Genomic DNA, 26,604 nt, shown 5'->3' with positions numbered 1-26,604 from the left:
GCCTGTAATCCCACTTTGGAGGCCGAGGCAGATCACTGGAGGTCAGGAATTCGACACCAGCCTGACCAACATGGTGAAACTCCATCTCTACTAAAAATACAAAAGTTATCTGGGCTTGGTGGCACACACCTGTAATCCCAGCTACCTGGGAGGCTGAGGCAGGAAAATCACTTGAACCTGGGAGGCAAAGGTTGCAGTCAGCCAAGATCGTGCCATTGCACTCCAGTCTTGGTAACAAAAGCAAAACTCCGTCTGAAAAAAAAAAAAAGAAAATTTAAAGAAACAGATTTCAAATCAAATCAAAATCTTTTGTAAATTTTATTACAAACAAATACTTTATGAAATCTTTGTTGTTCTAACATAGAGACCAAATGTTTAGTTTTAAATCAGCATATACTTTTACCAAAGCTTAATCCTTAGAAAGACAAATATTTTTTTAAATTATGGTCAAAGTGATCACATGCAAAATTTTCTTTACAAATTTATTTTTCACAAACTTTTTTATTACTGAGACATTTCACAGCATGCTTAGACCTTTTGTTGTGTCCTGTATTTTATTTTTTTTAAATAACCAGTCGTTTTACTTGGGGACAAATTTATCATAGAAGATACTTTTTCATGCAAAAATTTTCAACCTTTTTTATTCTTTATCAAAAATAAGTCTTTTTATGTATAGGTATTTAAACATCTCTCTCATGTACTTACTGGATTTTTATTGTTTTATTTTTTCTAATTCCATAGTTTGCAACAACCTTTAGCAACTGCTGAATTTAGATATAATTATTTTTCAATAAAAAACACATACTTGTCTTATAAGTTTTTAAACAAAAACATATTTTAGTTTTTGTTACATTTTGAATACAGAATTATATATTAATTATAGTTTTTAATTCTCAGTAATACTAATTTTAGTAAAAACATAAGAACAAAGAAATTTGAATTGCTTATTACATGTCAATATTTTATATACAAGAACCACTTTATAACTTTAGAAACATGCTTATTATAACATACTCTTCATGTTAATTGACCCAAATATAGCCTTTTATAACATTTAAGAAGCCAAGGACATAGTTATATTTATGTTCAGTAATTTATATTTTAATATTTTATTGATTTGAAAATGACTCAGACATTTAACGAGTAACATTTAATTTAACATAAATTTAAGATATTTAATTACATAAAAAGTCATTTATAAATGTTTAACCAATTTACATGTGTCTAATTTTTTGTTTTTATTAACCATACCTAGATTACTTATAAAAACTGAGATATTAGACAAAATTAATCATAATTTTAAGCACTTTGACAGCCTGTGAATATCAAGCGCTTACCTAAGTAAGAAACTTAAATATATGGGTACTTTGTCAATAACTCAGAAGACACAGTTGTTGTAATTAAACAAGCAATATTAATATTATTACACAAAAATTATTCTGTTTGTAGGCTAGGTTTATAGTTAAACCAGTTAAATCATTTATGTCTAGCAGAGACAAATATAAAACTGGCCATAAAAAACAGGCAAAAATGTATGCTGACAATTTTGAAGGCATTTCTATTTTTATTTTATTATCAAATTTAAAACCAGATTATTATCAAAGATTTATTAAGTCACAGGAACTAAAAGGCATTCTGGTTAACAACTACTTATTTACCTTGTAGACACAACTTAAAACATGTATAAACATACCCATAAATACACACACAAATAAAGATAGCTTTCATTGTAGAATTTTAGTGATGAGACAATATAATCTGGTAATACAACCTCACTAGTTTGTAAAAGAACACTTGGATCCAAGTTAAATTTTTGACAAAATGAGACTCGTTCACATGACAAAATTTTATTTGTTCCAATAGGTAATCTGCTGAAAGCTGTGGACCAAAATTTTGAATGAAGTACAGCAGTTTGAAATAAGCTTCTTTTACCCCTTTTTCTGTTTTCAGTTTTTAAAAAGTTTAGAGTTAAATATTCAAATTTTTACATTTTAGCTAAGATTGGCTGGATTGTATAATAAACAGAAAGTCTGCATATAGCCTTGAACTTTTTAGTAACAAATGGTTATTTTGTTTGCAAGTTTGGTTTGCTTGACTAGTCAAGGCAAGTGGGGAAGCATTTTAGAGATACCTTATATTACTGCTCAAGACACTGGGCTCAAGATTTTGGCTTGTCTTTTGTGATAGTCCTTGTTATTAGGCATTTGTGCATAAGAACACTCACTTCGGCCGGGCGCAGTGGCTCACGCCTGTAATCCCAGCACTTTGGGAGGCCGAGGCGGGAGGATCACGAGGTCAGGAGATCGAGACCATCCTGGGTAACACGGTGAAACCCCGTCTGTATTAAAAATACCAAAAATTAGCCGGGTGCGGTGGCGGCGCCTGTAGTCCCAGCTACTCGGGAGGCTGAGGCAGGAGAATGGCGGGAACCCAGGAGGTGGAGCTTGCAGTGAGCCGAGATCACGCCACTGCACTCCAGCCTGGGTGACAGAGCCAGACTCTGTCTCAAAACAAAAACAAAAACAAAAACAAACAAACGAAACAAAAGAACACTCACTTCATGGCCTTCCCTGGCTCTATTTGTCGGAGTTTTTAACACCAGAGACTTCATTTTGATTCTAACAATTTTATAAAACTGAATCCGTCAATAATTACATGGAGTAAAGCTATCTGTAAATATATCCAAACAGGACAAACACAAAGAAAACACATATCTGGAAACATTTTGGTAAAATGGAAACATTGAAGAAATATAATAGTTGTCCCTTATCCAGAGCTTTACTTTCCACAGTTTCAGTTACCCACAGCCAACAACAGTCTGAAAATATTAAATGGAGAATGTCAGAACTAATTCATAAGTTTCCAACTGTGTACCCTTCTGAGTAGCATGATGAAATTCATAACATCTGCCTCTGTCTCATGCAGAACATGAATCATCCCTTTGTCAAGGGTAACTTTACTGCATCCCCACCTATTAGTCAATCAGCAACCATCCTGGTTATCAGACTGACTGTCGCGGTATCCCAGTGCTTGTGTTCAAGTTACCTTATTTGGCTGGCTCAACAGTGTAAAATTAGTGATGCTGGGCCGGGCGCGGTGGCTCACGCCTGTAATCCCAGCACTTTGGGAGGCTGAGGCGGGCAGATGACGAGGTCAGGAGATTGAGACCACGGTAAAACCCCGTTTCAAAAAAAAAAAAAAAAAAAATTAGCCAGGCACGGTGTTGGGCGCCTGTAGTCCCAGCTCCTCGGGAGGCTGAGGCAGGAGAATGGCGGGAACCCGGGAGGCGGAGCTTGCAGTGAGCCGAGATCTCGAGATCTCGCCACTGCACTCCAGCCTGGGCGGCAGAGCCAGACTCCATCCCATCCCCCAAAAAAATAGATTAATGATGCTGGCATTTTAGATATGCAAAGAGAAGCTGCAAGTGCTTCCTTCAAGTGAAAATTGAAAGTTTTTAATGTAAAGGAAAAAGAAATTGTATGTTGAGGGCTCTAACATGTCTGGGTAAGAAAGAATCTTTTATCTGTGAATTGTGAAGAAAGAAAAGTCATACTATTTTTACTGTCACATCTCTAACAAAAAACCACAATCACACTGCATGATAAGCGTTTAGTTATGGACAAAGGAATTAAATTTGTGGGTAGAAGAAGAGATGACTAGAAGTGTGTTCTGATGGACAGCAACTGAGTGCAGTGCTATCCGCAGTTTAAGGCATTCACTTAGGGTCTTGAAACATATCCCCACCATGGATAACAAGGAGCTACTGTAAAGAGGATCCTCAAATCATTAGAAAAGATAGATCATCTACAAAGGCATGATAAGTAATTCATGATGGATTAATGATTGACAGATAGATGACGGAATTTAGCCAAGTATGGTGGCGGGTCTACTATGTCCCAGCTACTTGGGAGGCTGAGGCGGGACAATCACTTGAACCCCAGAGGCAGAGGTTGCAGTGAGCCAAGATCACACCATTGGCAACACCCTGATTCAAAAAAAAAAAAAAAGAAAAAAGAAATTTCAAGAGGAACAAAGGAAGCAAGAGGAAAGTGGAAAGTACTTAAAGTGTTGAGAGAAAATATATATCCCAAGAATTGTGTGTATAACCAAACTCTATTTCTAGAACAAGAGCAAAGTAAAGGCGTTTTCAGAAACCAAACCTTTGAAAGTTTATCATCTCAACTAAATGAACTTCAGAGGTACATCAGAAAAGAAAATTGATTACAGGAAGACAGCTGGGACATAAGAAATACTGAACAAATAAAATAATAAATGGGCCAGGCACTGTGACACACCTGTAATCCAGCACTTTGGTAGGCCAAGGCAGGAAGATCGCTTCAGTCCAGCAGTTTTCAGACCAGAGTGGGCAACATGGCAAAATCCCATCTTTACAAAAAAATTCTTTAAAAATTAGCCAGGCATGGTGGCGTGTGCCTACAGTCCCAGCTACTAGGGAGGCTGAGGTGGGAAGATCACCTGAGCCAAAGGAAGTCAAGGCTGCAGTGAGCCGTGAACACACCAGTGAACATACTGGTTCACTCCAGCCTGAGTGAGAGAGTAGGACCCTGTCTGAAGTAAAATAAAATACATATATAAATATAAAACAAGTTGTTTGTATAAGTTAATAAGAGTAATATCTAATTTTGGATGTTAAAAAAATAAGGGAAATAAAATACTGGATGGTTAGAGTACATGTGTTGCGATACTCCTGTATTTGAGGAAACGGCGTTATTAAATGTCAGCATACATTCTTAAGTTAGATTCTACCTCGGGCTACAGTTAAGACTTGGTTGAGGATGTCAATTAAAAGAGATGACCAAGAACACAATCTTTTGTTATAAAATATATTTATTTTCATTCAACAAGCTGAGTAATCAATCAATTAGGCAAACAAAGCTATGACAGCTGATAGGGATGGAATGTACTACCTTATGCTATTATTTGGTCATTCTGTTTCCTTAGGTTGTTTATTCCCAGCTGACTCTTTGTTCACAAGAATTCTCTATCCCATCCTGTGTTAGGTGGTCTCAGTAACTTCACTTAACTATTTCCAGCAAGATCAATGTACTTCAGAAAGAAGCAGAGACTATAATGTTGTTCTTGTCTAGTGAATGGCAGGCTAGGCATTACATGCCAACTAGAGATGGGAGCATATTTGACATGTCTTACATTCAATTTTGTTGTTGTTGTTTTTGAGAGACTAGTTCTCACTATGTTGCCCAGGATGGTCTTGAACTCTTGGCCTCAAGCGATTCTCCCACCTTGGCCTTCCAAAGCTTCGGGATTATGGGCACAGACCACTGCACCCAGTCTATCTTATATATTCTATTGGTTCATGTTTATATCAAACTTATCATCGCCTTTAGATTCAAAGTAAATATTGTAGAACAGATGTTACTTATTTAAAAATTAAGTTTCTAACAGGATTTATCCGTATCAATTGTTTTCAGAACTCTAGAGATTAATCAGTCAGAAAGATTCTACTGATGATGGAGTGACAGCCTATCAGAGCACTCACTTATCAGGAAGCAACTGTAAAATGTAGACATAATACCAAAAGGCACTGAAGAAGGAATGAAAGCAGACAGGCTCAGATGAGGAACACACCCTCCAGGCAGGATAGTGGAGTGGTATAAATTAAACATCTATTTCCATGGCTTTTTAGGCTAGGGTTAATTAGTCTTTGAGGCCACCCAGCAGTGTGGCAAGTAATTGTGAAAAAATCCCACTGTGTTTCTGCCTGGAGGAAACAAAAAACTGATGTGAGAAAAATACCACTGAAGTACGAGGAAAAAAAAAAAAAACCTGAAAGGGAAGAAGCCAGAGAAAAAACTCCATCTCCACATCTGCAACTCCTGAACAGATGATAAATGGCTCCCTCCTCTCGAGTTTTCTTCAGCACAATATCCAGCCTTTCAGCTTCTATGCTCTAATCTCTGTCTTCTCAACCCAACAAGGCCACCACACTCTGCTTGCGTTCCTTTCTGTGAGTGAGTAAGGGCTTAGGTCTGTCCTGGTCATGCCACAGACATACCTATGTATATGGCCTTGTAGATCCCCCGGTATATATCAGAGGTTTTGATAAACCCCATAAGGACATCTCATTCTCCAATTAGGTAGTTTTCTAATGCCTTCAAATTGATAAATGCACTTTATTTTGTACATCTGTGTCTTTTTTTTTTTTTTTTTTTTTTTTTAACAGAGAATACTACTCTGAAATAACTGATTATACCATCTCCAGAAACAAAAACTCCCCTCAAAATTTTCTTTCGATGTTTTCCGGCCAGTCTCTTATTTGCCCTAACTAGTATTGCCAGCTCAGTCGGCTAGGTGTGAAATAACTGCTGCTGTTTTTGTTTTGTTTTGTTTTTTGTTTGTTGGTTTTCACAAATGCTCTGCACATAGTGTTAGCGGTGGAAGTTATCCGAGTTAACAGTGGCGAATACGTATGAGTCTGCAGCAACCTCAATTCTTGCCTTCTCAGAGCAAAGAATTTGACTGAGGGGCATAAGGCAGAAAAAAGACACCAAGGCAAGTTTTAGAGCAGGAGTGGAAGTTTATGAAAAAGCTTTAGAGCTAGAAAGAAAAAAAAAGTACACTTGGAAGAGGTCCTAGCAGGCATCTTGGTTGTCAAGTGCCCTGTCTGATCTTGAACCTAAGATTATACATGGTGGCCTACTTCCGGTGTGTTGCACCGGCTTTCCCTTGACTTTTCCGCTGGGGCAAGCTGCCTGCAAGCACGGTTTCCGGCTTGCGCCTGGGAGGCGAGCGTGCACAATGTGTTCACTGGCGTGGTGTGCATGCGCCTCTAAGACTGTGTTCCGTTTTCTGGTGGAATGTTCCTAGAAGAGAATATCATACCTCTTAATGTGCATGCTCAAGCCTACTTGCCCAATTTCTGAAAGCTACCAATTACCAATTTCAGGTGTTTTTATCTATTGGGAAACTGCTTTTCTCTGACGCTGACTGTGACCAATTATTATTTTAGAGAGGCAGTGTAACAATTGCCTGACCATCTCTTGATGGTCCTCTGACTTTCATGGTGGTGTGGGTGAGGGGAGTCCTCTCCTGCCCCACTCATACCGAACTAGCTACCTACTGTAACAGGACCTTTCCCACTGAACAGGTTCTGAGTCAATTCAATAGAGATAAACACTGTGAATTGGACTTTCCTTGGGAACTGACAGACAAGTCAAAAAGTAACAATTATCTGGAGATGAAGCTTTTGGGGAAGCACTAAATCCATTTTGACTCCATCAGTGGTTGCTAGACTGAAAGCTTCTTTATCTCCATGGTTTTCAGAGCTATCATATAGTTGGGAGAGGGGACTGCAAATAAGGCAAATTAAAATCCCACAAAGCTTGCTCTTCTTAGATTCAATAATTTTTCTCGAATAAACATTCATCAGATTTTCACAAGCCTTTGGTTAATTTCCAGAGTTCTGAAAAAGTTGATTTTGATAATTTTTCCAGTGTTTTTATGAAAAAACAGATTTTCAGAGGTCCTTACTCTATCATTCCAGAGATGTTTCTTCTCCATAGACTTTTTATTTTGCCCTTCATTCTTCCTTGCATCTCTGTCATTTAAGATCACTTTCCTGCACTCTGAAGGTTAATATCCTTTAATACTTCCTTTGGTGTGAATCTTCTGATGACAAAATCTTTTTCAGATATTTTTGTCTAAAATTGGCTTTCATTTCACCACCTTTTCAAAGAATATTTTCTGTATATTAAATTATGTACTTAATTTTTTTTTAGCAGTCTGAATATATCATTCTGTCTTCTAGAATTTATTGTAAGAAATCAGCTACCTGTCTTATTTGGCTTCTAAGATTTGCCTTTTGTTCTCTGACTGCTTTTAAGATTTTCTCACTTTTGTTGTTCACTGCAGTTTATGTTGTGCCTGGAGGTGATTTTCTTTCTATATATGCTTAGTGTTTGTAGTGTCTTTCAAATCTGTCTTGATCGCTGTCATTAGTTTTAAAAGATTCTTAGCAATTACTTCTTCAAGTATTGTTTTTCATCTACTCTCGCCTCTCTTCCTCTTTTGGTGTTCCAATTAAATGTATGTTTGTCTTTTTTAATTAAATTCCATGTTTTTATAACCTTTCCTGTATTAAAAAAAAACTTATTGTGTCTGTTTTTGTTTCAATCAGAACATTTATTCTCAACTGTCTTGTAATCCACTACTGCTCACTGCAACGGTGTCTACTCTACAATGAAATCCATTCACTATGTTTTTAAGTAACCGTAATTTTCAGTTCTTAAGTGATTCTTTATTTTACAGTGATCTGATAAATTTTTCTCTGGCCATTTAGTTTTTTGAACCTATTTATCACACGTATTTTAAAGTCGGCTTTTGATCTGGATCTCCAATGTATCTTTTTATAAATGACTGTCATTTTTAATTCAAAGTCATGCCTTCTCTTACACTAGTGTTTGTTGTCTGTTTTGCTTGAATGTGTAGGGTTTGAAGAGACCATACTGGGGTCTGGATGACGTATCTTTGCCCACAGAGGATATAGTTTTATTTATATTTTTTACATTTTAATTTTTGTGGCTACATAGTAGGTGTATATGTTTATGGGTTACGTGAGATCTTTTGACACAGGCATGCAACGTATCATAATCACATCAGGGTAAATGGCTTATCCATCACCTCAAACATTTATCCTTTGTGTTACAAACAATCCAATTATACACTTTTAATTATTTTAAAATATATGATTAAATTATTTTTGACTGTAGTCACCCCGTTGTGGTAGCAAATACTAGGTCTTATTTATTCTATTTTTTTGTACACATTAACCCTCTGTACTTCGCCAACCCCACACCTTAATATCCTTCCCAACATTTGGCAACCATCCGTCTACTGTATCTCCATGAGTTCAATTTTTTATTTTATTTTATTTTATTTTGTTGAGACAGAGTCCTGCTTTATCTCCCAGGCTGGAGTGCAATGGCGCGATCTCGACTCACTGCAACCTCCACCTGGTTCAAGCAATCCCCCTGCCTCAGCCTCCCAGGTAGCTGGGATTACAGATGCATGCCACTACGTCTGGCTAATTTTTTTGTATTTTTAGTAGAGACAGGGTTTCACCATGTTGGCCAGACTGGTCTCAAACTCCTGACCTCAGGCAATCCACCTGCCTTGGCCTCCCAAAGTGCTGGGATTACAGGCGTGAGCCACTGCGCCCAGCCGAGTCCAATTTTTTTTAAATTTTTGTCTTCCACAAACAAGTGAGAATATGTGAAGTTTTTCTTTCTGCAACTGGTTTATTTCATTTAGCATAATGACTTGCAGTTCTGTACATGTTGTTGCAAACAACAGGATCTCATTCTTTTTAAGTGGCCAAATAATACTCCTTTAGGTATATGTACCATATTTTCTTTATCCATTCATCTGTTGATGAACATTTAGGTTGATTCCAAATCTTAGCTATTGTGAATAATGCTGCCATAAACATTAGAGTGCAGATACCTCTTCAATATGTGATTTCTTTTCTTTTGGGTTATACCCAGCAGTGGGGTTGCTGGATTGTATGGTAGCTCTATTTCTAGTTGTTTGAGGTATCTCCAAACTGTTTTCCATAGTAGTTGTACTAATTTACATTCCTATCAACAGTGTACAGGTTTCCCTTTTCTCCACATCCTCGCTAACTTTTGTTATTGTCTGATTTTTTGATATAAGCCATTTTAACTGAGGTGAGAAGATATCTCTCATTGTAGTTTTGATTTGCACTTTAACTGATGATCAACGATGTTGAGCACGTTTGTATATTTGTTATTTCCATGTCTTCTTTTGAGCAATGTCTATTCAAATCTTTTGCCCATTTTTTGATTGGATTATTAGACTTTTTTCCTAAAGAGTTGTTTGAGCTTCTTGTGGATTCTGGCTGTTAATCCCTTTTCAGAGGGGTAGTTTGCAAGTATTTTCTTCCATTTTGTAGGTTGTCTCTTCACTTTGTTGATTATATCCTTTGCTGTGCAGAAGAATTTTAACTTTACGTGATCATATTTGTATATTTTTGCTTTGGTTGCTGTGCTTATGGGGTATTTCTCAAGAAGTTTTGCCCAGACCAATGTTTTGGAGAGTTTCCCTCATGTTTTCTTATGGTAATTATGTAGTTTGAGATCTTAGATTTAAGTCTTTAATCCATTTTGATTTTTATATATGGTGACAGATAGAGGTCTAGTTTCATTATTCTTTGTACAGATACCCAGTTTTCTCAGCACCATTTATTGAAGAGACTGTCCTTTTCTCAATGAATGTTCTTAGCACCTTTATCAAAAATGAGTTCACTGTAGATGTATAGATTTGTCTCTGGGTTCTCTCTTATGTTGCATTGGTTTATGTGTCTGTTTTCAGGCCAGTTCCATGCTGTTTGGTTACTATAGCTCTGTAATATAATTTAAGTCAGGTAATGTGATTGCTCCAGTTTTGTTCTTTTTGCTCAGGATAGCTTGGGCTATTCTGGGTCTTTTGTGACTCCATATAGATATTATGATTTTTTTTTCTATTTCTGTGAATAACATCATTGGTATTTTGATAGGGATTGCTTTAAATCTGTAGATTGCTTTGGGTAATATGAATATTTAACAATACTGATTCTTCCAATCCATCAACATGGAGTATCTTTCCATTTTCATGCATCCTCTTCAATTTCTTGCATAATGTTTTATAGTTTTCATTGTAGAAATGTTTCACTACTTTGGTTAATTCCTAGGTATTTTATTTTATTTGTAGCCATTGTAAATGAGATTATTTTCTTGAATTTTTTTTCAGATTGTTTGCTGCTGGCATATAGAAATGCCACTGATTTTTGTTGATTTTGTATCCTGCAACTTTACTGAATTTATCAGTTCTAATAGTTTTTTGGTGTAGTCTTCAGGATTTCCTAAATATAAGATCATATTATTTTCAAAAAAGAATAATCTGACTTCTTCTTTTCGAATTTTGGTGTCCTTTATTTCATTCCTTTGTCTGATTGTTCTAGCTAGGACTTCCAGTACTATGAGTAATAACAGTGGTGAAAGTGGGCATCCTCATCTTGTTCCCAATCTTAGAGGATAGGTTTTTCATTTTCACCCATTCAATATGATAATAGCTATGAGTCTGTCATATATGCCTTTTATTATGTTGAGGTATGTTCCTTCTATAGCCAGTTGTTTGAGAGTTTTTTTTAAATCATGAAGAGATGTTGAAGTTTATCAAATGCTTTTTCCACATCTATTGAAATGATCATATAGTTTTTGTTTTCCATTCTGTTGATATGATGTATGACATTAATCGATTTGCATGTGTTGAGCCATCCTTGCATCCCTGGGATAAATCCAATCTGGACATAATGAATGATCTATTTAATATGTTGTTAAATTTGGTTTGCTAGTATTTTATTGAGGATTTTTGCATCAATATTCATCAGTGATATTGGCCTATGGTTGTCTTTTTTGATGTCATTGTCTGGTGTTGGTATCAGGGTTATTACTGACCTTGTAGAATAAGTTTGGAAGTATTCCCTCCTCCTGTATTTTTTGGAATAGTTTAAGTAGGATTGATAGTTCTTTAAATGTTTTGAAGGATTCAGCAGGAAAGCCATTGAATCCCACAGGCTTTTCTTTGCTGGGACACTTTTTATTATGTCTTCAATTTTTTTTTTACTTGTTATTGGTCTCTTTAGATTTTGGATTTTCTCATGGTTCAATCTTGGTAGGTTGTATGTGTCTAGGAATTTGTCCATTTATTTTAGATTTTCCAATTTATTGGCATAAGTTACTCATAGTAGCTACTAATGAACCTTTAAATTTCTGTGTTGTCAGTTGTAGTGTCTCCTTTTATATCTCTGATTTTATTTATTTGAATCTTTTTTCTTAGTTAGTCTAGCTAAAGGTTTGCCAATTTTATTTACCTTTTTAAAAATATTTTTTGTTTAATTGATTTTCTGTGTTTTTTTCTTTCAAATTTATTTTTGCTCTGATCTTTATTATTTTTCTTCTACTCATTTTGGATTTGGTTTGCTGTTGCTTTTCTAGTTCTTCAAAGTGGATCATTAAGTTGTTTATTTCAAATTTTTCTTCTTTTTTGATGTAGGCACATATGTTTCCTTCTTAATTTCTTCAATTTCCTTCCTAATTTTTTCACTGGCCCACTGATCATTCTGGAGCATATTGCTTAATTTCCATGTATTTGTGTAGTTTCCAAAATTTATGTTGTTATTAATTTCTAGTTCTAGCCCATCATGGTCAGAGAAGATGCTTGATGTTATTTCATTTTTAAAATGCTTTCAGACTTGTTTTGTCTAAATTATAAGAACTTATGAAGAAAAAGAAGAAAACAATAGACTCTGGGGTCTACTTGAGAGGGGAGGGTGGAAGGAGGGAGAGGAACAGATAAGAGAACTATTGGATCCTGAGCTTAATATCTGGGTGATGTAATAATATGTACAACCCCCATGACACATGTTTATCTATGTAACAAACCTTCACATGTACCTCCAAACCAAAAATACACATTTTTTTTAAAAAGACTTGTTTTGTGACCTAACATACGGTCTATCCTTGAGAATAATATATGTGCCAAGGAGAAGAATGTGTATTCTGCAGCCATTGGATAAAATATTCTGTAAATTCTATTTGGTCCATTTGGTCTACAGTACAGATTAAATCTGATGCATTTTTGCTGATTTTCTGTTTGGATGCTTTGTTCAATGTTGACAGTGGAGTGTTGAAGTCTCCAGCTATTACTGTATTGGAGTCTATCTCTCGCTTTACCTCTACTAATACTCGCTTCATATATCTGGGTGCTCCAGCATTAGGTACATATATATTTAAAATTGTGATATTCTCTTGCTCAACTGACCCGTTTTTCATTATATAGTGACAATCTTTGTCTCTCCTTATAGTTTTTGTCTTGAAATCTAATTGTCTGAGAGAAGTATGGTGACTCCTGCTCTTTTCTGGTTTGCATTGTTATGGAATATCTTCTTCCATTCCTTTACTTTCAGTATATATGTATCTTTATAGGTGAAGTTTCTTGGAGGCAATGGATTAAGGTGTCTTTTTTTAAAAAAGTACATTTAGCCACTTCTGATTGGAAACTTTATTTATATTCAATGTTATTATTGATAAGTCAGGACTTACTCCTTCCATGTTATTTGTTTTCTGGTTGTTTTGTCGTCCTCCCTTCCTTCTTTCCTTCCTTCCTGTCTTCCTTTTAGTGAAGGTGATTTTCTGTAGTAGTATAATTTAATTTCTTGGTTTTGTGTGTGTGTGTGTGTGTGTGTGTGTGTGTATCCATTATGTGTTTTTGATTTGAGATAACCATGAGGCTTGCAAATATTAATACTATTTTATAACCTATTATCTTAAGCTAGTAACAACTTAACACTGTTAAGTTTATTTTATGTAACAACATAAACAAATAAGAAAAAGGAAAATAAAAACTCTACAACTGAATTTTGTCTCCCCACTTTTAAACTTTTTGTTGTTTCTAATTATGTCTTAATGTACTATGTTTTGAAAATTGTTGTAGTTATTATTCTTGATTGATCCATCTTTTGGTCTTTCTACTTAAGAGTGGTTTACACGCCACAGTTACAGTATTATAATATTCTGTGTTTTTCTGTGTACTTGCTATTACCAGTGAATTTTGTACTTTCACGTGATTTCTTATTGCTCATTAATGTCCTTTTCTTTCTGAAGAACTCCCTTTAGCATTTCTTGTAGGCCAGGTCTACTGTGGATGAAATCCCTCAGTTTTTGTTTGTGAAAGTCTTTATTTCTCCTGCGTGTTTATAGGATATTTTTGCTGGATATACTACTCTAAGGTAAGAGAATTTTTTCCTTCAGCACTTTACCAATGTCATGCTACTCTCTCCTGAAAAGTCTGCTGGCAGATGTACTGAAGCGCCATTGAATGTTATTTGTTTCTTTTCTCTTGCTGCTTTTAGGATGTTTTCTTTTCCCCTGATCTTTTGAAGTTTGATTATTAAATTCCTTGAAGTAGTCTTCTTTGGGTTAAATCTGCTTGATTTTCTATAACTTTCTTGTACTTGGATATTGATATATTCCTCTAGGTTTGAAAAGCTCTCTACTATCCCTTTGAATAAACTTTCTACCCTTATCTTTTTCTCTATCACCTCTTTAAGGCCAATAACTCTTAGGTTTGCCCTTTTGAGGCTATTTCTAGATCCTGTAGGTGTGCTTCATGGTTTTTTTTTTTTTTTTCTTTTGCTTCCTCTGTGTATTTTCAAAGAGCTTCTCTTCAAGCTCACTTTCTTCTGCTTAATCAATTCTCCTATTACAAAATTCTGATGCATTCTTCAGTGTGCCAGCTGCATGTCTCAACTCCAGTATTTCTGCTTGATTCCTTTTAATTATTTCAATCTCTGTTGAATTTGATAGAATTCTGAATTCCTTCTCTGTGTGATCTTGAATTTCTTTGAGCTCCCTCAACACAGCTATTTTGAATTAACCATCCAAAAGGTCTGTTTCTCCAGAATTGATCCCTGGTGCCTGATTTAGTTCATCTGGCAAGGTTACGTTTTCCTGGATGGTCTTTATGGTTATGGATGCTCATCTGTGTCTAGGCATTGAAGAGTTAGGTATTTATTATAGTCTTCATAGTCTGGGCTTGTTTCTACCCATTTTCCTTGTGAAGGCTTTCCAGACATTCAAAAGGACTTGGGTGTTGTGACCTAATTCATATCTGCCTTAGGGGGCACCCCAAGCCCAGTCATGCTGTGGTTCTTGCAGACTTGTAGATGTACCACTTTGGTGGTCTAGGGAAAGATCTGGTAGACTTCTCTGAATTACTAGACATAGACTCTTTTTCTCTTATTTTCTCACAAAGAGTCTTTCTCCATTCTGAGCCACCTGGAGGTGAGGTGACACAAGCACCCCTGTGGCCACTACTACTGGGATTGCACTGGGTTAGACCTGAAGGCAGCACAGCACTGTGTCTCATCCAAGGTCCACTGTAACCACGACCTGGCTACTGCCTATGTTCACTCAAGTCCCTGGGGCTCTACAAATCAGGTGATGGCAAAGCCAGCCAGGCATGTGTCCTTCCCTTCAGGGCAGTGAGCTCCCCCAAGCCTTGGGCATGTCCAGAGGTGCTATCTGGAAGCCAGAGTCCGGAGTCAAAAATCTGAGATGTCTACCTGGAATTCTATTTTACTGCAGCTGAGCTGGCCCCCAAACGATGAGATGTAGTTCTTCTCACTCTTCCCTATCTTTTCACGGGCAGGTCCAGACATTCTGTCCAAGAGCCAAGGCCTAAATCAGAGATCTCCAAGAGCCCATTTGGTGCACTACTCCCTTGTGGCCACGCTGGTACCTGAAGTCACCAAGTCTCAGTCTCACCCCAGGCCCACAGCATACTACATGGATATTACTGCTGCTTATACAGGGCCTAAGCGTTCTTCAGTGAGTAGGTGATGAATCCTGCCAAGACTGGGCTCTTCCCCTCAAAGCAACAGATTCCCTTCTGATCTGTGTCTAGAAATGTCACCCAGGAGCCAGGGCCTGGAAATGAGGGTTCATGACTCTAACTAGTGCCCTATCCTATTGTGGCTGAGCTGGTATCCAACATGCAGGAGAAACCTCTCCTTACTACACCCCCACACCCTTCTCCTCAAGTGGAAGGAAGGGGTTTTTGGAGCCCCAAGCTGTGCTGCCTGGGGTTTGGGGGGTAGTGGCACAAGCCCTCCCTTAGCTATCCTGGCTGGTATCTCTGTAAGTTACATGCCCCCCTCCACCGCCAAGTCCAGTGGTTCTGAGCCCAGTTCAGCACCTGGATTCACCTATACTAGACTGCCCTTCAAGTTAATTTAGGGCACCAGAGCACTCTAGCCTGTGGCAGCGAGTCTTGCCAGAACTCAAGTTCTGACTACCAGATAGGCAATTCCCCTCTGGCTAGGGCTGGTTTAAATATTTCCAACATGGGTGGGCATCAGCCCAGTTCAGCCTGGTTTCACTTTCTACTATGACAGGGTAGCACTGAGTTTAATGCAATGTCTCACAATTGCTGTGTGCTTCCTCTCCCAAACACATAGATTCTCTCTTCATGCCACAAGGCTGCTCATGGGGGATGGGGGAGTAGTGGTGTCAGTGATTAAAGACTGTCTTTCCTTTCTTTCAGTGATATGAAGTTAAAACTAGGTAAAACTGGGTAGTGTGAAGTGCTCACCTTATTCAGTGATATGAAGTTAAAACTACGTACTGTGAGTGCTCACCTTATTTTTGGTTCTTATGAAAGCGATTTTGTGTGTGTAGTGATTAAATGTGGTGTTCCTGTAGGTGGGGGGACAACTGCTGGAGCCTTCTATTTGGCCATCTTGCTCTGCCTATCAGGATTTAGTTAGCATGCAACTCTACTAGAGGCAGTAACAAACCCAGCTCATATTAATATTGGCAGTCATTGAAATGAGCCAAATCTAAGCTTTAGTCCTTTTGAGGGCTGGCCTATTTTTGTTTACCTGTAGTTATACAGCATAACCCTTCATGGTGCCAGCAAAATGTGTCTTCCAAGCCCTCTCATCATGGATGGGTACTAAATTCCAATTTTTGTTCTCTCCCAGTCCCCTGGCTGCATGAGTCGGTGGAAAGCATTGCTCAGCTTCCCCACCTCTGAACTGCCTCTTTAGAAATTAGTGAGTGCATTCAAAAGAAAAGCAGTACCTGGTGCTGAGGTTATCCATCTGAGCTTCCATTCTTTTCTGCATTCTAGCCCCGCAAATCTTCAATCTTCATTACTCAGGTAGTTTGCCAATGCCTTCAAATAGTTATTTGTACTTTATTTTGTACCTTTGCTAGTTTTTTGTTTGTTTGTTTTACAGGGAGTATTGCTCTAAAGCAACCGATTATATCATTTCATGGAGAAATAAAAACTCCACTAAAAATTTTAGTTCTTGACTCTGTTTTTGAATCTAAATTGTAGGATACTTCCCACAGAAGTCATTTCTCACCAAAGGATATAATTGAAATTTTTATGGAATTCAAAGAAAAGAATGCCACATCATAATGTTGGTCTTCTGATGCCACTACTGACCACCTTGATTACAATCAACTGGGGCGCTTGCTAGAGATGTACAATTTTAGGCTCTGACTTGGACCTATTGACATAATCTCTGTTAGTAATCCTCCCACAACTACATTCTACAAAACTTCTCCTTCATTTTTAGGCAAAGAAAAAATATTGAGGACATTTGCACCAAGGGAAGAAACTAAAAAGAAGATCTATTAGTTTTCTAGGGCTGTTATAATGAAGTACCACAGTCTGAGTGGCATACATTTATTTTCTCACAATTTTGGAGCCTACATGTCAAGATCATGGTGTCAGTGGGGTTGGTTTCTTCCAAGGTCTCTCTCCTTGGCTTGTAGATTGTCTATCTTCTCCTTGTGTTTTCACATGGTCTTCTATCTCTGTGTCTCTGTGTAAATTTTCTCCCTTTATAATATGCCCATATTGTACAAGGGCTTATCCTAATGACCTCATTTTAACTTAATTGTCTCTTTAAAACTCTATCTCTGAATATAGTCACATTTGTGGTTACTGTACTAGGGGTCAGGACTTCAAACAATGAAAAGTTTTTCTTTGGGGAAGGGGGAACAATTCAGTTCATAATACCGGAGGTAATGAACCTTGACTCCCAGGAAAAAGTATTGTTTTTCTCCATACATGGAAGGCCATTAGAATTTAGAATCAAATTCAGTAGCCCCCAGTGAGCTTTCAGAAAATGGTCCTTCAAACCACTGCATCCTACACTCAGTAATAAAGTGAAGAAAAACTTTCCTAAAGAATGTCAGTCTTATTGCTAGCGTTCCTGATATTGCCACATTTCCTGCCTTTTCAAAGGTCTAGGTGTTCAACATTTCCTTGAATGTAATGAGATGTCTCAGAATTCTAAAAAAACTTTTGAAAACTTATTACCTTAATTTTTTAACTTTTAGAAAAAAATAGAAAGAAAAAAATCTTTTAAGTTCTCTACCAGACTTTAAAAAATGAGTGAAATATTTATAATTTTTTCAAAACAATTTACATCATTCCATTAAAAATCAACCCATGGAGAGGACAGATCTTCAGATTCTTGACTACTGAAGTATCACAAACACTAAATTAGCGAAATAACAGATTTCACACTGAAGTCACCTAATCTCTGGAGTGCAGGGAGAGTCAAGGAGAATTATTTAAACTTACATAGCATCCCATTTATTCGATATGTATTTACCAAACACTACAATATATAAGCATTTTGGTGATCACAAAACGAAACAAAAGAACCTACTAATTTGCGGGTCATACACGCAAAAGGCTTACGACCCTGCTGGGAAGACACTAAAAACGTGGAATGTTTTATGGACTGTTGAGAGTCATCCTTGCACAGAGGCCACACTACTGTCTGAGTTGTAACTATCAGAGCACATGTTGTATTGGGAAAGTAAACACAAAGGTTACTAAAATGTAAGGTAGAAAAATTAGAACTACTTACAACTCAACTAGAAATAGCCAAAATTCCAAAAAGGTGAATTATTTATGATGTACAGTTTTTGAAAAGGGTAGCCAAAAATAGAAAATATTTTGCGTGTAAATAAAGTGACAGTAATTATAATGACAGATCCTGGTTTGACTTCCAAGACCAGTACAGTTTTTTTTTTTTTTTTTTCATATATCTAAGATATGAGAGTAAAAAAAGATCCTGAGAAAAGATTTCTCTAAACATTTTGGCCATCTCATTGTTCTTTTGACTATGTAGTATTGTATCATTCTAGAGAATAAAAGAATAAAACTGTCAGTACATATTTTCTAGTAAAAATGTGAATTGAAGAAATATACAAGGAATTAAGTTGTTTATAACAGTGTCATCTCATAATAAAACCAAAACACTTTTACAATGAAAGTACATATACTTAAGTAAACACATTTGCACTTTCTTTTTCCACTTTATTAAATAAATTTAAAAAAATTTCCCTAAATACAGTATTATGACACCACCTACTGGGAATTTAGAAGACAGCAATCAAGTTATCTAAGTATAACTATCCTTTTTTCAACTGCAAGCATTTAAAAAATATCAATAAAGTGATCAAAAGAATGGCCAATATATACACACTGGTGACAGCATAGAGAAATTTAACAACATTATTAGTAAATTTTCATGTTATGGAAGCCTCTAGCTTAACCATTTGTTATTTTGAGTACTATTAGGTGAACTAGTTTGGATTAATAAAATTAATAGACATGTTTATTAAACAAAACACTCATTGACTAATCTATAATGAGAGACAGTTGCCTGTAAGATGAATTGAGTTCTGTTTCTGCATCGGTATTCCTAAGAAGCCGAATCACAGTAAATTATGTGGGTAAGTTTATGGAAGAGGTTGGTCCTCCAGAAGCAGAGATTAGAGCAGTCAGCATCTGTGGACAGAATTAGGAAAGTTAGGATTGGGCAGAGAGAGAAGTACAACTATGATGATCAATGGCATGGTCAACCCAGTGAAGGACTCTAGGGCATATGTGGCCCCGCACTGAGCCAAAGTGGCTTGACGACTTACTCATGCATCCACGGGCCCAAGATGTGGGTGACCACAGGAAAAGCATGCCCTCTAGTGACCCTCTGCAGCCGAGGTAGACCCTGAAGGACGTGCCAGCAGCAAACGCTCCCTTGAAAGGGGATCTGGGAGGTTCCTCTCCCAGACCACCTCAACATGAAATTAGAGAGGCTCTAAAGATAATGTAGGCCCCATTTTTGTGATGATTAATTTGATAAACATGATTATATTTGTCATGCTATTTCTTTCAATTCTTTCAAAATTTTCTTCTTTCCCTATGCAAAACTGCTGTCAAATTGAGACAAATATTCTTACAGCATCCACATCTGAAATAATTTTTTTATGGTAAATTTCTACAAATGTTTATATTTACCTTTTGGTCCCAGCTTATATATATCAAGTAACATACCATGTTCCTCAAAGCCAACACTTAACAATTAAACTCACAAAGGATTTAATTTTGTTACTGCCAGGTCCTGGGATCACTACAGACCTGGAGCCAGTTAAAAGTACTCATTTTGAGATGTTTCAGATTATCTATGCAATGTCAATTCTAGTCTCAAACCCACATAACCAAATACTCAGCTTGTGTGAATTGCTCCCTTCATCCAGAGTAAATTATTTAAAAAAACAAAACAAACAAACAAAAAAACCAAAAAACACACAAGTTGTTTTCTTGTCTTTTTTGGGGAGAAACTTTTTTCCCTTTTTCCTGTTAAGTTTGCCTTTTGCATGGGTCTTCGGCTCTACGTTTTTTCCCCTGCTTATTCAACAGAATTATGTTTCATTGCCCAAAGATCCAATTTATAGTGGGAGGACAAGTTGTTAAATTTTAAAATGTAAAATTGTGAAGAAAGTTATTTAGGATGAAAATTAAAATTACAAAAAATGACAAATACCAAAAGATATCATTAAATCCAGTAATCTTTATAATTTTATTCATTTTTGGCCACACCCCTTCATACGTTAACAATTTTGTAAAATTTTCTACAGGGAAATTGGAAAAGTAATTTATTCTTCCTTTTAGAGCAGCTGGTCAAAATGATTTCAGGTTTCCTTGATTCTTGACCATTAAGAATATTGTTTCCTTTCTTCTTAGTCTAAGGAATGCATTAAAACTGTTTCAATATTAATATTTTTTTCAATCCTGTGTCTTGTTAATAGGAGTGTTTTCCAGCTGTACAATGCTTGCTTCTGGGAAAATAACTCCCCACTGAACTCTTGAAGCCACTCTGACATGCCTTCGTCCCCACCATTCTGAAATAACCCTTCTCAAGATTGCCTACTCATCTATCCTCATTTTACTCTGAAGCACTTCACATAGGTGCCTACTTCTTACGTTTGGAAGAATTCTCCTAAGAGACACAGACTTTCCTACTTCATTCAATATTCGTCTCTATTTCCTTTGCAGATTTTCCCTCCAACATAGAAGTTTTCAGTGCTCCTCAGAACTCAAGTCATAAGCCCTCCTCTCCTCTTTGCAAAATCATTCCATTACATGGTATCATGAATTTCCTGGGCTATAAATGCATCTCTGAACTGATGATTTATATTTGTATTGAACTTTGTATCTCCAAGGGACAATCCCACTCTAAATCCCAAGTGTATAACTTCAATTGCAAACTTACAGATTACAAAATCGAGTATTAGAAGCAGGTCTAGCCACTCCCAAATATCCCTTTCAAACCATACATCTTCCCTCCCTCCAAGTAATGATTAATCTAACTTACATGGCAATCCTTTTTTGTTTTACCATCCATGAGTGCATTCCTGTATGTTTTGGGTTTACCTAAGGTTTTTTTGAACATTAAGTAAATTATACTATACGTGTTTTTGTCTTCACTCAATAGTGCATCACCCCTGTTGATATATGCACTGTGGTTTGCTCTCTATTGCAGTACAGTATTCCATTATATGAATATAGTGCAGTATGTTTACTCTTGATGGATATTTGTTTCCAGTTTTTGCTAATACAAACTATGCTTCCAAGAACATTTTGTACATGTAAAATGATACACATGTATCTAAATATCTTTAGAAAAAATATTTAGGAATTGCTGAATATACTCATAACTTCGTTTCTAAAAGTAATCCAAAGTGGCTGGACTGACTTCCACATACACCAGTATAATGAGTGTTCCCACTACCACATATACTTCACCAACACTTGCTAGTGAGAATGGCTAAATGTTTTTTCAGTTTACATGTGTTTGGTAGTATCTCCTTGTGGCCTTAATTTGCATTTTCTTGGCTGCTAAGACTGAACACCATGCCACGTTGATGATGATGATTATTTTTTTGTAAAGAGTTTGTTTAAGCCTTTTTTTGTTCTAATTATCAGGCACGTTTGTATTGATTTAAACGTATGTGTGCTAGGTTTTTTGTTTTTTTTTTTTTAATATCTACTTTGTGGCTTCTCACATTTTCAAAACCTGCCAAACTCTTTCAAAAATATTGTAGTTATTTAGCTGCATCCACTTGTATTTTATGGGTTACGAACATGCTTTGTCATCAATTCTTTTGAACATGATGTCTATGGGTTCTTCTTTAACTAGCCTATTTGCTTCATTTTTTATGAAACTATCTGGGGAACATTTCAGAAAGCATGTCATAATTATTTTACTCAAGCTCCAAGTCCATTCTTTATGTAATTTTGTTATTAATGCCTTGTCATCTTGCCTTGCATGTTGCAAATAGCTTCTCCCACGAAACTTCCATCTTTCCACCGTCTTTAGGGAATCTTAACGGACAGAATATTTAATGTGGTTAAATTTGTCAAAAATGTTCATCATGTTTCATTTGTGTGTGTGTGTGTGTGTGTGTGTGTGTGTGTGTGTGAAGAGATTCACTGTTATTCCAATATTTAAAGATACTCTCCTATGGTATCTTCTATGAGAATTATAGATTTCTGAGATTTAACCATTATGGAACAGTTGGATAAAAATATATGAAGCAATTCTTTTCAGTGTCTGGACAATGGATAGCACAAGGCTGCAATACATGAGAGCAGTAAAGCACACCAGGTAAACTTTCCTCCTGGAGACATTTTCAAACTATGTGGCAAGGGAAGTACAACCCACGCAAAAAGCAGTTGACTTAGAGGGTGGTATTTCCAGACTAACAGAGATGCCTAAGCGCCACACTGTCACCCTTAGTTTTAATTTTCCTGAGAAATTGCCTAATTTCCAAGAAATCATACGACTACCATGAAAAATGATTTCCATCAATTTTTAAGATGGTCAATAGTTGAGTCTTTGCTAGTCCAAATTTCAAGTTAATTCTATGTGTTATTCTTGAAGTGTGAGTACAAGGACATATATAATCAGTATTTTATTTCCCTACAAGCCTCCAAAAGAAGGGCTAGGCAAAAAAATTAGCCCCTTTTCACTTAAAATATTTATGCTAACATAAATGTTACATAGACATCTCACTTTTCAATTAAGTTTTTAATTTCTGAAGTGGTAAATATTAGCAGACATACCTGCCAACATAAAAGTTCTTTGAGACCCTTACTAATTTGTGCGAAGAGGTTCTGAGATTAAAAAAATGAAAATATTCAATTAGAAAACATTTTTGTAAAGGGGGAGAAAAAAGGAGCACATTCATAAATACTACAAGAACATTAAAACACATTAAGATATCTGACTAAAGAAAAATAAAAATAATCTTAAAGCTCTACTGAGGGACATATGAACTTAATAGAACAAACTATTCTTTATGAATAAGAATATTAATGTTGAAAAGGTGCCACAATTTCTCTATGTGAACCATGCAATGTCCTATGTATCTATGTATCCTGTATTATAATCAGAATACCAATAGAATCTGTATTTGAAGGAAGATTAAATAATTCAACAGTTTATCTGTAAAAGAGTATGGAATTATGAAAGAGATACAGGTGTATATATTGGGAAGTAATACTTGACCTATTAGGTATGAAACCTTGTATTAGTTATAAAACAAATATTTTAAATACTTATTCAAACAAGAAGCAACAATAATTAAATCAGTGAAAGTAGCTGAATAGACACAATAGAACTGAATAGTATTTGTAAGTATCAAATATAAAAATAATTATCTAGTGGAAGTTACCTATTAGATCAACGAGGAAGAGCAGGAATTATTTTATAAATGGTATCATGACAACCAGATAATACTGACAGAAAATGTTGACTATTTCACTACTTTAAGGTAACTCTCAAGTGCATTAAAGACTGATCTAAAAACGAAATCATAAAAATATCAGGAGAAACATGAGTATTTTTATAACTCTGACCAGAGAAAATTCTAAACATTATACCTAAGGCAGAAATAGTAGAGCAACAGATTTGACTATGTAAGAATGGTCATAACGCAATAATAAAGAAATTAATTGTAAAAACATTTGCGATGTGTGTAATAATGATTCCTAATAAATGGGCTACTGCCAAGTTACAGACATAAACACCCAAAAGAAAAAGTGTAAAGGATGTATACAAGAAATACAAATAACCAATTAACATACTGGAATATACTCTCACTAAAAATTTTGAAATGCGAAGAATACACTTTTGGCTATCAATAAAAAATATTAAAGATCAGTAATATTCTGTTACCGAGTGTATGAAAAAACAGTCTCATGCACTATTGGTCGCAGTGTAAACTGTAACAGCTTTGGTGAAGGGCAGTTTGAAAATGTAGCTCAAAATTTTAAATCTACATATTCAGTGACACAGACAGAAATTATACATTGAGAAATTTTAGTGGAAAGACAAAGTGCGTAAAGTATACAGAGACATATGTAGCAGCCTATGCTCTATGTCCACAGATAAATACTAATGGAGCATTCTCCTTATAATCAAAGACTATACAGCAGAAGAGAGGTAGATGAATACACACTTCCTTGGAAACATCTGCATTTATAAACGTTTTATGACATTTTGAGTTGTGTACATGTATATGCACAGAAAATGTCCACAGGCATGAACACAAAAATGTTAACAGACCCTAACTCTGGATTTATAGATGAATTGGGGTGAATTATTACTTTTGTCTTATTATCTAAGTTTTATTTTATATACATACCACCTGACAGATTGTGTGGCATGTGGTAGGCACTCAATAAATGGATGGACATGAACACCTGATTATAATATGCATTCATCCACTGTCAATTTTAAAAGTTAAGCACTATATAGCAGCATTACTCTTATTTAATAGAAAAGAGTAACAAGATTTCAATTCGAACCAGTACACTTATTCTTGAGGGCCCAGAGTGTCTCTACAAATTCCTGAATATCTGGCGTTTTAGGGATTATCTTTATCTTTAGATAAAAGTGAGTTTATCTTTAGATAAAAATGAGTCTCTGAAGGAAACCAGTGTGCTGGTTCTTCATCTGTTGTTTCTCAGCGCCGGTTCCACCCTTCTGTCCTCTGCTCTGTGTGCTGGGACCGGGACTCTGCAAACTACACTTCTCTGACCCCTCTGACTGCTGCTTATTAGGTTCTACTGGTAGGAAGTACTAGAGGGAAGTTGGAAGGAAGATGAAACAAGATCTAGTTCATCTCTGATGGCTAGTCCTATCAGCTTTGTAATAACGGCAGCGAATGCCAGCCTTCAATTGCTTCGAAACTTCTAGAACTGTCATTACTGTACCCCTCAGAATTACCATGAGCGGCTAGGCAGTGAGCCTCCTCAGGGGTCTGAGCACTAATGCCATGATGACCCTTTTTGGAGCTTTAAGGCTCTGGCAACCCTAACTTTTTCCCATTTGTTTTCTTACCCTTAGGACTAGCAGCTGCATCCTACAGTTGTGATCCCTGGGTTATTCTCTAACGCCTCTGTACTCACATCTCCTCTGCTGAAATATGTAGTGTCAGCTTTCCTGAGTGGACACATGCTGGTAGTGGTGCTTTCTGCAGAGCAGACATAGTCAAGTCATCAGTTGCAGGATCAAGATAGAGAGACATAAATGCTGAAGGCCAATCTATTAAGGTTAGCATTTGGGAGGTGTCTGAATGTTAAAAGGATGTATTTAATACAGAAAAACATCCACATCAGCAAAGGTCTGCTGGGGCAGTTCTGTCCAATGAAACTTCCTGTGATAATCAAAATGTTCTAAAATGTTGTCCAATATGGTAGTCAATGGTCACATGAGGCTATGAGCATTTGAAATAAAGCTAGTATTACTAATTAACAGAATGTCCAATTTTATTTAAATTTATTGGCTAATGAAAACTGTATTAGTGCAGGTCTAGGGTGACTGTAGGGTCAGAGAACCTGTAAGACTGCACCTCTAAGTTTCCAGTTATTTTAACAGGTGCTAGGATTACAAAAACAAGAGATACAATCTCCTATAAGAGCTCAGTCCAGCAGTGGAAGACAGACATATAAAACAAACCACTTTAAAAGATTATTCTGTCAACAGTGTGAAGATGAATTTCAGGGGCAAGATCAAAGACAGTGCTACTCAAGGACAAATCTAACAGTTAAATGAAGAGAAGGACCTCATCAGCCATAGTACTAAGGAGTATTAAAAAATCTGACGTGTTGACACTTGGTAATCAATGGCAAGTAAAAGTAGAATTCAGAATAATTCATTTTGGGATTATTACATCATTTCATCAAGGGAGTATGAGACAATCAGATTTGGAAAAAAGTGATGAATTCAGATGTGCCAAGTCGAAAGTGTCTGTGAAACATCCAAGTATATGTGCTGAAAAGACAACTGCAAATATGTATTGGTTTAGAACTCACATGGGTATGGCTAGAAAACAATGACTTGTGGGCTGGGCGCGGTGGCTCACGCCTGTAATCCCAGCACTTTGGGAGGCCGAGACGGGCGGATCACGAGGTCAGGAGATCGAGACCATCCTGGCTAACACCGTGAAATCCCGTCTCTACTAAAAAATACAAAAAATTAGCCGGGCGAGGTGGCGGCGCCTGTAGTCCCAGCTACTCCGGAGGCTGAGGCGGGAGAATGGCGGGAACCCGGGAGGCGGAGCTTGCAGTGAGCCGAGATCTCGCCACTGCACTGCAGCCTGGGCGACAGAGCGAGACTCCGTCTCAAAAATA

This window comes from Mandrillus leucophaeus, unplaced genomic scaffold (genome assembly GCF_000951045.1).
Source record: "Mandrillus leucophaeus isolate KB7577 unplaced genomic scaffold, Mleu.le_1.0 Scaffold275, whole genome shotgun sequence".
NCBI lineage: Eukaryota > Metazoa > Chordata > Mammalia > Primates > Cercopithecidae > Mandrillus > Mandrillus leucophaeus.
This window is presented reverse-complemented; position numbering follows the sequence as displayed.